This window comes from Caretta caretta, chromosome 12 (genome assembly GCF_965140235.1).
Source record: "Caretta caretta isolate rCarCar2 chromosome 12, rCarCar1.hap1, whole genome shotgun sequence".
Taxonomy (NCBI): Eukaryota; Metazoa; Chordata; order Testudines; family Cheloniidae; genus Caretta; species Caretta caretta.
The window spans coordinates 30,650,596-30,665,367 of NC_134217.1; the positions used below are offsets into that span (position 1 = coordinate 30,650,596).

The following is a 14,772-nucleotide window of genomic DNA, read 5'->3' on the forward strand; positions in this document are numbered from 1 at the left end:
CAAGGCCCAGGAAAAGTCTTTGAATGAAAATTGCTACCACCTTGGTCTGCCGGAACCTAAATTTGCTATCCTCCGAGAAACACTGTAAGGCCTATCTTCTCTCCCATAACTTTGGAAAGGTAGATTATAGGATTTAGGATGGAATATGTAAGGCAGGAAGGTTGGCCTAAGTGTTTAATTAGAACAGCTCAAATTTCAAGCATCCAGTATTAGCTTGTGAACAAGCTTAAAACCAAGAATCATTCATAGAAATTATTCAGCAAATTCTTAATCAATCGGAAATTTGCAGTCTATTTGTAAATAATTTACAACGAGACAAAAAAAGACAACATTCATTAAATAAATAATTTGTTCTTAATTGTTTGCTTAGTTCTTTGATCCATTAAAGAAATTTTCAGTTTGAGATGTTTCCTAATAAAATTTTATATCATTGGGATATTAACACCAAGGCATTTGTCCAAGATTTTCCTGGTAAATCTCAAAAGGAAGGGGAACTTCATAAAGAAAGCTGGAGATGGTGATTATAGGAAGCAAATCTGCTTTAGGATTTCTTCACTGATATTATATTACTATGTAGAGATTAAGAGTGGGCTTTTCAAAAACATTCAACATTGGTCTAACTCCACTACTATTAAAGTCATTGGTACAACTTTCACTGTTTTCAGTAGAAGAGTTAGACGGAAGTTGAATGTGTTTGAACATCACATCCTAAAATGTTTTCTCTCCAAGAATGGTTGATTTGCATCTCATTGAAATAGCATGCAAGACATCTTGTACTCTCTGTGCTTAGAATCTGAATCAACTCCCACTGAAGCTGGCCTGCGCCCTTACTGTCTGATCTTGCAAGGTATGGAACACTTCCTGCGGGTTACAAACATCCTCCGCTTCCACTGTGACATCCCAGGGAGTGGAGGATGGTCACCATCTCACAGGTGCCTTAGGACCATGGTATGAATGTGCTTCAGGAGCACAGCTAGGGCGCTGCAGCTGAGCTGTTGCAGAGTAGATACTCCCTGCATTGACAGAAGCGGGGGTTCCATCCATGTAGCTAACCCACCGTTTCAAGAGGTGGTAGCGAGGTTGACAGAAGAATTCTTCCACTGACTGAACTGAATCCACAGAGGACGTTAGGTCATCCTAACTATGTGACATAGGAGCAAAAGTTTTCACAGCTATGAACAATATAGCTAGGTCATCTAATATTTAGGTGTAGGCCAGGCCTTAGGGAGACGCACTGCAGTGGCAGCTGAAGGACTCATCGTCCTGGAGTGGACTTCTCAGAACTGTTGTTTTCTTGTCTATATTTAAGAACTGAGATTTTGAGATGGAGTCTGTTCCCTTTCCCACATGAGGAAAGCATTGTGGCTACGGATTTCATATTTCCATAAAGCCACCTTCATTATGTGTTAATTCAATTACAGGCAACAGCTCATCCATATGCATTAAGAGTTACATGAGATTCATCATCCAGACACAGATAATGTGGTAAAAAATGAAACAATGTGAAATTCTGAACTAAGGACACAGAGGACAATCAAACATCTCAGCTGCAATATCTGCTAAACAAATAAAACTACCTAGCACAGACTTATGCCAAGTACAATTACTCTTTGCATGATAACAGGAGCACCTTGACTGTACCAAAGTACTAAAATATATGTACAAATACCTTCTAAGCAACATTAATTATTTCTTATAACACTTCATTTGATGTTAGGTTATGCATACACATCTGAAGCTATTAAAAAGCCTATGACCACTCTGTTTTAACTGTGAGCAAATCCTGATATGTTAACAGCAACCACCGCACTTAGTGAATAAACAATTTAACATTGCATAGGGATGAATGCAATCAGCGTGAAGAATCTTTTTTAAGGGAATGTTAAGTGTGAGCTCTTTTGAACCCATTAAATGTCCTCCAATGTTACACACAATGTTTCAAAAAGCAGTTGACTTGGGGCTTGTTCCACAGGCAGCTGAAGTCAGTCTAAAGACTTCGATTGACTTCAATGGGCATAAGTCCAGTGCCTTTTGTTGGGCTATTTCCCACAACGTACAGTTCCTACAAAAAAATATTGAGTCAAACACAGATTAACCACAACAAGAGATACAGCACATAACAGAAACAGACTGCACTTAAAAGTACAACTTTCCGTTGTGCTTACAGCAAAAGGAAAAGATAAATGAAGAACTTCCCTGCAATATAAACCTCCTGAGAGGAAAGATGATCTAAAATATATAGTTTTTCTTATCCCAAATGAGCAGAAATCTAGCTAGGAAGATACATGCATTCCTGGAATTCCCATCATAATAATATCTGACACTGACACATCACAGAACACTCGCATGCTTTCTCACTCAGACTGGAGTGAAAGCTCAGGGAATGCTATTGGCTGCAATTCATCCTAGTGTCACTCAGGTTGTAGTTTTAAGGCCTGAATCTCTACTCAGTTTCTGGCCCTTTGGCACACTCAGAAGGCACAAAGGGCCTCAACTGCTTATCAGAGAATTCCCTTGTCAGAGGCAAACCCCCTGCTGGCTCAAATATGACAGATCTGGGTCCTGTGTCTGCCCTCTGGAAGAGGGAGGCAGGATTTCTCCACATACATCATTTTTCAGAATGTATTCAAACCAATTTATTCAAGAAATCTGGCCCAGGGTTTTGTAGGAGTGGACTCTCATGAGATTTCCAAGAGTACACTTGTCTTACTCCGGTCAGAGATTCTATGGGTGACACTCAATTTTCATTTTCATTTAGATACCTTGCCAAACCAGGTAATGCTAAGGCATGTGTGCACTGAAAAAACACAGAAACAAAGAGTGTAAGTTAACTAAACTTTGCCTGAGTTTTTATGTTATGCAAACAAATTCACCCATCCCTCAGACAAAGTGTTGAGATTTTTGCACTGTGGGTAGCATTTGTTGATGATGATACCAGAATTAGGAAATTTAAAAGGCCAGAAGACACTTTCTTAGGCCAGGTCCTCAGCTGGTGAAAATAACCTCAGTGGAGCTATGCTCATTTCCAGTAGTTTGGGGGATCTGTCCCCCCACCTCCATTCTGAATATTTAGGTTAATTTAATGTCCAACGTGTATTATTAAAATATTTTTAAATGAAAGAAAAATGAGAGCCACTGGCCACTGATTCTGGATTGTGAGTTGACTATTGTCAAGTTTTCTTTCAAATCCAGATAAATCATAAAAATATGGAACTCTCTCTTCAAGCATAACATAGCTGACTTACTGCCTATATTTTTAAACTTTAAAATGTTAAGATATTTTAACAACATAGCATTTTGCTATCCCAAATCAACGGTCCACAGAGAGTGGGACCTTAAAACAACCATTCTGAGTTCATCATGAAAGACTCTTCTGTTCAGTTAAACTGCACAAAATGAGTATTATTCTGAACGTTTGGCAATTGTTGAACCAAGGTAACAAAATTGCTTTCCTTTAATTATTCCTATATGAACAAAGGCAAAGTTATTTCTGAATAGTGCCTTTGTATTTTTGCAGTTGACTGAACTTGTTTAAGACATCTTTGTGCCATCCTGCTTCTATCAACATGTAGCAAATACTGAAATAGTCTAATTTGCTTTTCTGGTTAAGGTAATTGAACTGCCTCAACAGTGTTTAAATATATTAAGCTGACATTTATTGCAGGGTAATGATGACATATTCTAGAAATAATACTAAGATTATTGCTCTACCACAAATGCAAATTAGGACTCCTGCTCATATCTATCTGCACCTCTTGTGCCTTACAAGCAAACACTAAATATTAGAAATGACATTATATATATTACAAAAATTGTACTATAAATGTCAACAAGTCTGACAGGTTGCATCCTAGATTACATGGATCATTAGTGATTCTATCACTGTGGGCCCAACACAGCAGTTTGAACACAAGCAAACTTGCCCGCTGAAACCTATCTTTCTCTTGCTTGTTCTAATCTAATGGATCCAGAAGTCAATTAGATATGAGCAACAGATCCAAGTTAGGTTTGACAGTTATACAGGTGGTTGGGGATGGACTGTTTAAGTAAGGCCCCAGTGATGACAAGATAAAATCTAGATATTCTATTAGTTATGACAGTTCTGAAACCTATCACAAAGCAAACAGGAAGCAGAGGGATTATTATATGAATGTACTAATGCTTCACTTACTTTATCTAAAAGGAGACAGTGCAGTATTTGTCATGTGTTGTCTAACAGCTGATTAAACACTTGTGGTGCATCAAGAAAACTAGACATAAGGATACAGGTTAGCTAAAGCCCTGATCCAGCAGCCCATTTAAGGATGTACATTAGTAAATCATTAGGATTATTCATATGCTTAAAGCTATGGATATGCTTGAGTGGTTTGTTGAATCAGGGCCTATAGGTGGTGCTGACAGGGTGATTAGAACAGCACCTTCCAAGGGACTAACTTTTATAGAAGATAAAATTCACCCCTGTTCCAGCACTGGGCTGGTGCACCATTTAAGTCCCACTAAAGCCTTCCAAACAGGACTTAAATGAGGTGTAGGTCTTGTGCTGGACCTCTGAACAGGGCTGAATTTCCCGCACAATAAAGCATTTTCTGTGAATTATTCAGTCCACCCCAATGAAAAGGTGCAACAAAAATGTATTATTAGGATTATATTTCTTTAGTGTGTATGGCTGACAATTCTTAAATGGATGGAATACATCTGTCCTAATGATTTTTGTGATGTGTGCTATTAATGTTGTATTTTCTTTGTGAATTTTATCCTGTTATAAGTGTTTTAGACATAGACATAAAAATAACAAAAACTATTTGAAAATAATAAAATAGAAAATGAACAAGTTAGGCTAGAGAATTGCTGGCAGATGTTAAAGACCTTAGTTGCAAATACTTTTACATAATACCTATTTAGCATTCATCAGATGCTTGCTTTAATGTTTCCAAGTAGGAATGTGTTTCTGCATCAGAAATGCAATCCCAGACATTGATAATCAGGAGTCAGGCTCTGCAGAATGATGAGAGTGGCTTATAAATCATGAAATGTTTTAAAACTAAAAAAACAGCGGTTCTTCTTATTTCCCTTCTGGTTCCCAAGCCTTTAGGGGCTTTTTCAAGTTTTTCTCTACAACCATGGGGACTAGAAATGTACCTGTTTATTATTAATAATTATTATTGTTGTTTGGTTTCTTTTTTAATGACTGGTCAGATTCTCAAGTAACCACATGATTCCAGCTGCTGGAGGTCTAAGAAAGACAGCCAATGTCATGAGACTCATGATCAGATTGTGAGATTTGGCAAAGCTGGAAGTGACTTGGCTGCCTCTCTCCCCACAACACGCGACCAGGAGAGGTGTTCGGACTAGATCTCCCTGGATATACCGTAAAGGTGGCTTCTGGCAGTGCGAAGACAATGGGGCTCTCAGTCTCAGGGCTGCTTTAAATTGCACCAGCTACAAGGACACCAAGAGGCTGTTCCTGCAGCTGAGATTGCCAAAGCACAAGGGTTCTTTGGCCTCATGTTCTTTTCCTCAGCTACATCCTCTTTACTGAAGACTGCAAGATGTGGGCAGTGTAGCACCAGAGTGGCACTCTGCTCGCTGTTGGCAGAGAATCTGGGCCAGTGTCTGCTCTGCAATGATTCCAGGCAATGAAACAAATCCAACTAAACTCACCTAATTTTATTTTTTTATGAATAGTTCAGCCAGCTCCGATAACAATGAGGCCAGACTATGGATTCAGATGATATGTATGTGTCTGGGTGTATTACTTACTAAGAGGTTAAATCAGTGGTTCCCAACCTTTTAATTTTTGTTGTTGCTGAAACACTGCTTGCGATGAGTTCGTTACACCAGACAATGGCCACAAGCCACTCTGTGGAGAACAGATAGGCCTGGAGTATCACCCATAAAACAAGCACACCTGGTTTACCACCTCCCTGCCTCCCCGGAACAGAGGACACACTGAGGGGAAGCATGGTTCAATAGTTAGCCTGGGTCTTGAGAGAACCAAGGTCAATTCCATGCTCTGCCACAGAAAGTCTATGTGACTTGGGCAAGTCATTTAGCCACTCTGTGCCTCAGTTCCCCCTCTGTAAAAAGGCACTTCCCTACCTCATAGGGGTATTGTGAGGAGCTCAGATACTACAATGAGGGGAACCATATATGTACCTAAGATAGGTTATTCCACTTCATACCCACCGCCCACAAAGCTTACTGACTTGGCATCTGTGCAGGAGGCCTCACTTTCTCTCCCTCTGTTTTCGTGTAATCACCCATGTGAAATAGATACAACTCTAGATGCAGCTGAATCCCATTTTGATTTTGAATTCTGATAAAGTGGTAAAACTTTATTTCTTTTTGGATGCAATTCAAGTTGTGCTAAATCTGCACTGCACAGCACCATTATTTTGCTGAAGATCCACTAGTTTAAAATAAGATTTCATCCCTTTCTCATGGCTTTTCACACTGAGAAATCTGTAATATGACAGCTGTATCTTTTAGGTGTATGGTAAGCCACAGAAACATCTTATAACATCCAGATTTTAATACAAAACGTGAACTGGAATAAGGGAGTTATTGGTGAAATTAAACTGGACACGTTTCATCTTGATTCTATGTCACGAACAAGCCTAATTTTTGAGAGAACAATTTGCACGCCTAAAATATGCCTTCCTAATTTTATGTGATTTGTGGGCACAAAGAAGAGTTCTTGCACCTCACCCTTATTTTTACCTAGAATCGAGTAGCTTCCACTGGCAAGTAATTAGATGCGGTGGCACAATTCAAACACAGGTGCAAGATTACAGATGCTACTTCAGGTCTGCAAAAACTGACCCATAATAACTGAAATACAGGATGACATGGGCCAAATATCTCCTTGGTGCAACTTTGCTGTAATCAACTGAGCTACCCCCCTGGGTAAATTTGGCCTATTCTGAGGACGTATTTAATATTAATATTAGTGTACCAGAAAACTCTCTAAGAAATAATTTTCAAGAAAGTGCCAGTGCGACAACTTCTGTAGTAGGCAGACGTTTGATCACATGGTGACTGTCCAAGAATTTATAGCTGCTTACTACTTCATGGCAACTCTCTTTGTTATTGGAACAATATTTTTAGATTTAACATTGGCCCAGGTTCGCAGCTGGTGAAAATCAAGGTAGTCTCATTGGAATCAACTGAACCGCACAGTCTATCCCTGCTGAGAATCTGGCCCAGAGTATCTAGAGACAGGCTGAAACCACATCATTCAGATCTAAAGCCATTTCTGGATTCCTAACACTCAAAGTTTACAGGTTTCAGACATATGGTTGTGATTCAGATCCATATAATAGCCTGTTTTTTTTTTAAAATGCCCCAAAGACTAAGATGGTAATGAAAGGGTACGTTCAGTGTAACATATCGTACTGAGTATAAGTCTGTGACATTCTGTGACTTTTACAACACGCTGTTTGGCTGGGACTGTTGTTATGAAAAGTGTGATAAACTGTGTGGGAGCATTTATGTATTCCCTTTCACTGAGTTGAAGAGATCAGCCACATTGAATCCTATAGAGATTTCAAGATGGTAGGAACAGAAGATGGAAAAGAAGCTGAGTGGAGAAGATAACAGTCCCCTTTTCTACAAAGGTCCATAAGCCAGTCCAAGAGGGGAAGTCTTTAGTTCCCATTGCATCTAGCAAAGATTTGTTAGATAGTTTGGTTCAAGCATGTAAACTGCATTTCTTGATGAAAGCATTTACACAGTAAAATGTTTCTAAATGTATTGTCTGGTATATTCCCAAAACATGGACCACCACCACTCTGTGGAACCTGCAATGGTGCAGGAGACTCCCAGTACAGAGAGACAGAATGATATGGAAAAAGTTGGGAAGCAATATTTTTTTCCAAGGGAATCTCTCTCTCAAATAGATGGAGATGGGCAACATTTTTCTACCAACACGAATGCAGATTTGGTGAAACTGAAAAGTTTCACAAATTTGTGTCAGTTTCACTAAATTGTTTGTTTGGTGGCGGGAAATCATGCTGACACTTCTGAAATGAAACATTTTGGTTTTTTATTCAAAACAACTTTTTATTTCAAAATTTCCTTTAATTTTTTTTAATTTAAAATATTAAATTCACAAAATCAAAACAAAATGTTTCATTTACAGGTGGAGCAAAACAGATGTACTTTTTTTTTAGACTTTTTGGTTCACCAAACATTTTTTGTTTGGGTTCAATTCAAAAGTTGCTTGGGTTTTGGGGTTTTTTTATGATTTTTCGGAATTGTCAGCTGACATTCATTATTTGCCTAGCTCTAATAACAGTTTGGGCTAAAGAAAAAGAAGAGAGATCTACTGGAAAGGTTTCTAACCTCAGTACAAATGTATGAAGGTCACACCATCTATACCTTGTGTGGAATTTGTGGACAGTTTAACATAGTGAGGACCAATGTAACAGAGAGATGGGTTCAAGGCAAAATAGTCACATCTGGAGAAGGATCCAGATTTCGAACTCCCTACAATATTCCACCAATTGTACAATTGTGATATAGGTTCAGATACTGAACATCCTTACTATTCAGTGGGTATTCAGAGGCTGGGGGTCTGGGCCCATCTCTCATGTCATTATTTGGAGTCCAATTCTGAAGCCCTCATTTTTTGTTTAATATCACAAATCCTAACACTGCATCTTGATTGCACTCTTTAATATGGAGGGGAACAAGGAAAATGTGAATTCATGTAACTTTACCTCTGTGCTCCCAGTCTATGAAGAGATTCCATCTTTTACTTTACGCAATATCTTCCTTATCCCTGAAAATGTATTAAAATGTATCTTTTAAGAACACTTCAGAATTAAAAATCTTCAGCAGAAACACTTTGGACACCAAATTTCCAAAGTGTCTAACCTTCCACCTGCTGAACGGTCATAGGTCCGGAGAAGGGTAAGGTTCCAGGCAGCTGGGGAATGTGGGTCAAGGAGGCAGGGTTTCTGGAAGGCTTTGGAGCAGTGTGAGAGCTGAAGGCAGTTGGAGAAGTGCTGCAGGGCCTAGCTGCTGAAACATCTGCAATACCTGGCTGTGAATCATGGTGTATTTGGTGTACTAGTAAGGAAAAAAGTCAGGGTGCCAAAACACTCCAGTGACCTTACAAATGACAGAAAATGTCAAAAATGTGCATGTACAACATTGCATGTCCAAGTTTAAAGGTGGAAAAGGCTCTACTCAGCTTTTTGCCTGCAAAGATCACTTGAACAACAACATATTTGCATCCACCCTTTGCCGGTTCCAACATCTGTATCAACTAAGGCTCTGTCCCTACATAGGCTTTGTGCAGTGATGTACTCACATCTGCATAACCAGCTGCTTCAGTGCAAACTCCCAGCGTGGGAATGCTACACTATTGTTAAAAAGGACTTGTACTGCTGTGGCTCATTCTGGTTTCAAACTCTGGTGCAAGAAACTCTATATAGACAGGGTCTAAGACTTTCACGTGTACTTTAAGTCCACTAATAACCCATGTGTATGGAAGCATTAGAATTTCTACTCATAGAACCCTTTGCCATGTGTTTTGCAGGTGTCAGTCCACATTTCTATGTGTGCAAATGCTAGAATTTTTAAAGTGTGCAAGAGTTTGGCTTTATAGTGGGTATATGCATCTGCAAAATGTGGGTGCCAGTATGTGTGTGCATAATTTCACAAATGTGGGGACCTCAGAGAGGCCTAGCTGAACATTTACCCCAGCATTTTTACCTGTGCATCCTTCTCTGGGTGTGTACTAAATACTACACTTCCGTAACATTTCTTGTTGAAGAAACTGAATTTTAATCTCAAATACATAGTCTAATTACAACAGATCATTATTTAACCTATTGTGTTCCTAGTAATAGTCTGGGATTAGAGTGCTGAATTCCCTCCGGCACCCTTGAAACTACCAGCCTAGGTGCCTGCACAACATTGCTGAGGTAACAAAACAATGTCAAGCCTTCTATTGTAGTTCAATGGCCCTGGAATCATTGTGGCCAAATCCTGTTTGCCTTACTCACACAGGCAGTCCTGTTAATTCAGTGGCTCTGTGAGTCAAGATTCAAGGCCCCAGTTAAGCCCTGCAGTGGCACTATGTGGAATGGATGCGGAGAGTGGTGGTCTCTGCACTGGCTTAACCGGTATCAATGGAGGTGGGTTGGGAGCAAGGCGGGAGAGAGGCCACTGGATCCGTGTTTGCACAGATCCAGTGGCCCTCACACATACAAGGAAGCTACCACTGCTACTCCAAGCTGTAGGCTGGAGTAACGACAGGATAGCTGCCCTGCAACCCAGGTCCCAGGTTAGTGCTGGATGGATTTCACTTCCTCAGTCTAATACGCGACACGTCACCTACCCAAAGGCCGAATATTCAGTCTTAATCTGGCTAAAGTGAATTCCATTCTCATTTACTTCAGTAGGACTGCTGGCATGTGAGAGGCAAAGCAGTGTTTGCCCCTGTGTGTGTGTTCTGTGATCTTTAGTCGTGCTGCTAGAAGTTAAAGTGCAATTCTGTTCCATCATGCCACTTCACAGCATGAATTTACTCAACTTAATGTGTCATGACTAAAGATGTGACTGTTCAGGCAGTCCATCTGGAGCATCACTCATTTATTCCACCTTTTCTTCTTTCCAGGTGGTAACATAAACAGAGGAAAATCCAGAAGGACCACTTGTTGTGAAACATTTCCTCTCTTCACATCATACACTCCTCCCACAGTATAAAACCAGCAATGTGGAAGTTCTATGGAAGTAAATTAGTCACAAATAGCACCCAAGGGAACTGAAATGCTTTGAATTTATACCATATAATCAGGAAATGCCCACCCTCCTTATCTGTCAGGAACAAGGAAATTAAAAGCAGTGTAATTTTAAACTGCACTTCAGTTGCTATGAATCCATCAAAAATTTCCCCGCTGAGAACCATCATGCAGTAGGAGGAGAGTGAGATAAGACAAGGTTTAAACTACACTCCCCATCCTGTTGAAAGTTTCGCCCTGAGATACCGTATTTGCCTGTCTCCAGTGCTCCAATTTGTGTTTACACATTGGATTCACCAAATGGATTAAGGTGGGCCACACATCACATTCTTTTTAAAAATGTGTTCTATTATTACGCACTCATACGGATTGGCCATTCCTAAATAGATGTCTAATTCTTCAGAAACTCCATTAACTATGTTATCAAACTAATTCATGGACATTGTATGGTTCCTTTAATTATACATTTTTAGTATTCCTTGTAGTAACAGCAGTTGTAATATTTTTTTTGAAATTCTTAACCATGGGCTATGCATCTATTCAATTACTACAAGGAGCACTTTATGCCCAGCAAATCACTGTTTTAACTGAGATATAATTGTGTGTAGAGAAAAATATTTTTAAAAACGTTATTAATTTTATTCTGGTGAAATACCAATGATGTTGAATGGCAAAATGATAACAGTGCTGAGAAGCATTACATGGGAGTTATCTACAGACCATGTTACAGTCTTAAAGGGGTTGGATACCAACACTGCGCTGTGGTTTGCAAAAGTAAAGGGTTAGCATTGATCTGGTATATTAGGTGCCGTTTAAATATGTATCTCCATTCATATTAATTAGCATACCAGGTGCATGGTCTCTCTCTATATATATATGGGGTTAGCATTTAAACCTTTACTGAATGTGTAGGGTATCAAGAGGCACTAAAGTGGTCACATGGGTAACGAAGAGGATGTAGCATCTTGCAGGATTTCTAGATGCTTTTGTGTATTTAGATGATTATGAAAGCTAACACTACAGCCAAATGCCCTGTGCTTGTCTACATACAAATGTGCCCAAATTTAACCCAGTTTAGAAATATAGTATATTGATTTATATCAGGAATATATACTGGTTTATATAGCAGAGTACTTCTCTCTGAGGCACTCATACACTGAGTGCTAAGGCAGTAATAATATTCTCTTTCCTTCCAGTTTTCCACTCCACTTATTAAAGTGTCATGTTTACTTTTTCCCTTGGAAATCTTTACAGTTATTCAATGATACATCTGAAGAGCCACAACAACCAAATTCAACTCCTCCAAAGTCACTGCCATCCTGTTTCCTGTCAAGTTATTATTTTGGACACCATAAAAGAAGAAAAGGCTGGGAAATTACACACAAAAAACCCCCCACGGTCAGGGTGACTCATCCCAAAGGCCACAAACATGTTGATATAAGGGTTGCAATGTAGAGCTCATCACGTCCCGTGTGATTGATCCCCAGATTCAGCTCACCATTGTAGTCTCTCAGCCTCTCTCGCTGACTCAGTCCAGACTGTCCTTACAGTGGCATTTATTCTGTTACACGGGCTTATGGAGAGAGCAGCCCTTTGTCACTATCTGATTGGTGCAATATGATGTTCAATGACACTTGCACCGAATGTGTGCTACTCGGCCAAGAATGCTTCTGTACTCTTTGTGAATGGCACCACGCTGAAGGAAATAGTCCAGGGCACAGAAAGCGGCAGGAGCTATTGTGCCTCAGGGAGTAAAATAGCCACCCAGAGCTCCCTGACATGGAATGCCAGAGCTGCAGCACTCCTTTAGAGGGTGCAATATCCCTCCCCTCTGCAGCTATCCAGCTCTCCTGGCCTGTGAAGAGGATGTTGAGGCTCTGTCCTGCCTCCTCCATTTTCTCAATAGGCTGGCTATGCATAATAGCCTTGTGCAGTCCTTGTACTCATGTGAGTGCAACTGTCCAGCGGCAAAACTCCTAAAAACCTTCCTTGCCCTGGCACACTTGTGGCTTGATCCAAAGGCCAAGGACATCAATAGGAGTGCTGACTCCAATGGGATTTGAACAGGAGCTGAACACAATCTGGCCCTGTAAACTATTATACTTACTCTTTGGCTTCCCTTCCTAGGGTTGCTGGCGGTTCTCAGTGCATTTCCTTTACCTTCTGCTCTCGCTATACTCTGGCTGCAGCATCAATACACTTGACAGTAACGCGCTGAAGTGTATCTGGTAGGGCCAGGCACCAAATGCCAAGCATTTCAGTGTAGTCTACCAATAGCAGCAGCCTCAACTATTCTCAGGGTAGCTGGCTGACCTCCTGCCTGGTTTCACTTCTCCCTGTTGTTAGTCAGTAAGGAAGGTCCATGAGAACAGGACAGGGTCAGCCTGCAAGATGGGTTTCCCTGTCCTTCAGTAGACTATTTTCCTGAGTCTCACTTCTGATTCAATGAAATTTGAGAATAAGGGGCTACCTTAGATTATTTACGAGATTCCTGTGTCAGGTCCTTCTACCAGTATTCCACACCTTCTCGATGAGTCAGCAATGCTTTCAGCTGTGCACAATGTCTCTCTGCTAAACCAAATAATAATGGTAATAATCTGTGCTACAGAAACTGTATGTCTCTTGCTTCAAGGTGTAACATGATCACACCAGGGTCAGAAGGAAACTCTTCCCTATGTAGAACCTGATCCAAAGTCCAATGGCATCAACAAGAGTCTTGCTACTGACTTGAAGGGGCTATAGATCAGGTGACGTCAATGAGAGCTGTAGATGTCCAGCAGCTCTAGAAATCAGACCACTTATTTAGGTACCTACCCTAATCTTTGAAAATTATGCACTTTTTGTTTGGTGGGTTTTTTTTGTTTTTCATTTCCTTCCTCTCTTGTGATCAGTACTGGCTATTACTGCTGGAGGTAGGATATCAGACTTAATGGACAAATGGTCTGATAGTCAATGGAGCTATACTGATTTATGTCAGCTGAGGATCTGGCCCATGTGTGTTCCTGTGTGTGGAATTTAGCTGGGCTGTAGTTACCTTTTACTGAATATCCCCAATGCACTTTCCCTGCTAGTGTTGATTTCATACCATATAATTTAACATGGAAACGTATTTATTACTGATATTTTTACAACTGTGACTGGTATGTGAATTAGCCTGCTCAAGAAAGACAGAATTCTAAAAATTCAAGAAAAGATAGTCAGTGCGGTACGGTTCCCTAAGGTACAGTGCAGGAATAAGTTAAAAAAAAGTTTACCTCCAAATTATAGCTGCAGTATATTTATGACTGCAAATAGAATTATTAAACTACCTACATCCGATGAAGTGAGCTGTAGCTCACGAAAGCTTATGCTCAAATAAATTTGTTAGTTTCTAAGGTGCCACAAGTCCTCCTTTTCTTTTATCTCTGAAAATGTAATTCATGCTTGCTTGTTCTGCGGAGAAAATATAACTGCTTTGCTTAATTGTTTGTTATGTCAATGTATTTTTACGCTTAAATTCATACTAGTGGAGGTTTGCATCTAAGGAACTGTCCCAATAAGAATGCCCTATTTTTGGTAAAACTGACAGTACAGGTTGAATCCAAGATCTCATGGCAAACTTCAAAAAAATTACCATTGATGACAGACTCCTTTATAAAGTGCTTTGAGAGCTACACATGAAAAGCAGTCTAAGTTTTAAAGTGGTAGTCATGTTAATCTGTATCAGCAAAAACAATGAAGTGTCCTTGTGACACCTTGGAGACTAACATATTTATTTGGGCTTATTACATAAGCCACAAGGACACCTCATTGTTTTTGCTAAGTATTAAACATCACTATCTCCACTTTACAAATGAGAATCTGAGCCGGATTAGGGTCTGAGTTTGGAGCATACCTGCAGCTCTCCCACTGACTTCAACAGGAGTTGTGGGTGTTCAGAATCTCTGAACATCAGGCTTATAAAGATTAAAGCATGTTGCCTAACATTACTCATCAAGATTGTGCTTGTGCAAGGAATACAACCCCCATCTTCTGACCCATA

At 40.0% G+C, this 14,772-nt stretch overlaps 1 protein-coding gene and 1 long non-coding RNA gene across 4 annotated transcripts in view; one reads left to right on the plus strand and one right to left on the minus strand.

Moving 5' to 3' along the window:
* Positions 1–14,213, plus strand: part of LOC142068670 (uncharacterized) — a 115,194-nt gene extending 100,981 nt beyond the window's left edge. The window contains exon 3 of the long non-coding RNA XR_012664591.1: positions 10,628–14,213. This is a non-coding gene — a long non-coding RNA (uncharacterized LOC142068670). The remainder of the gene's footprint in view (positions 1–10,627) is intronic.
* Positions 1–14,772, minus strand: part of ADAMTS18 (ADAM metallopeptidase with thrombospondin type 1 motif 18) — a 97,850-nt gene that overhangs the window by 69,091 nt on the left and 13,987 nt on the right. The window lies entirely within an intron of this gene.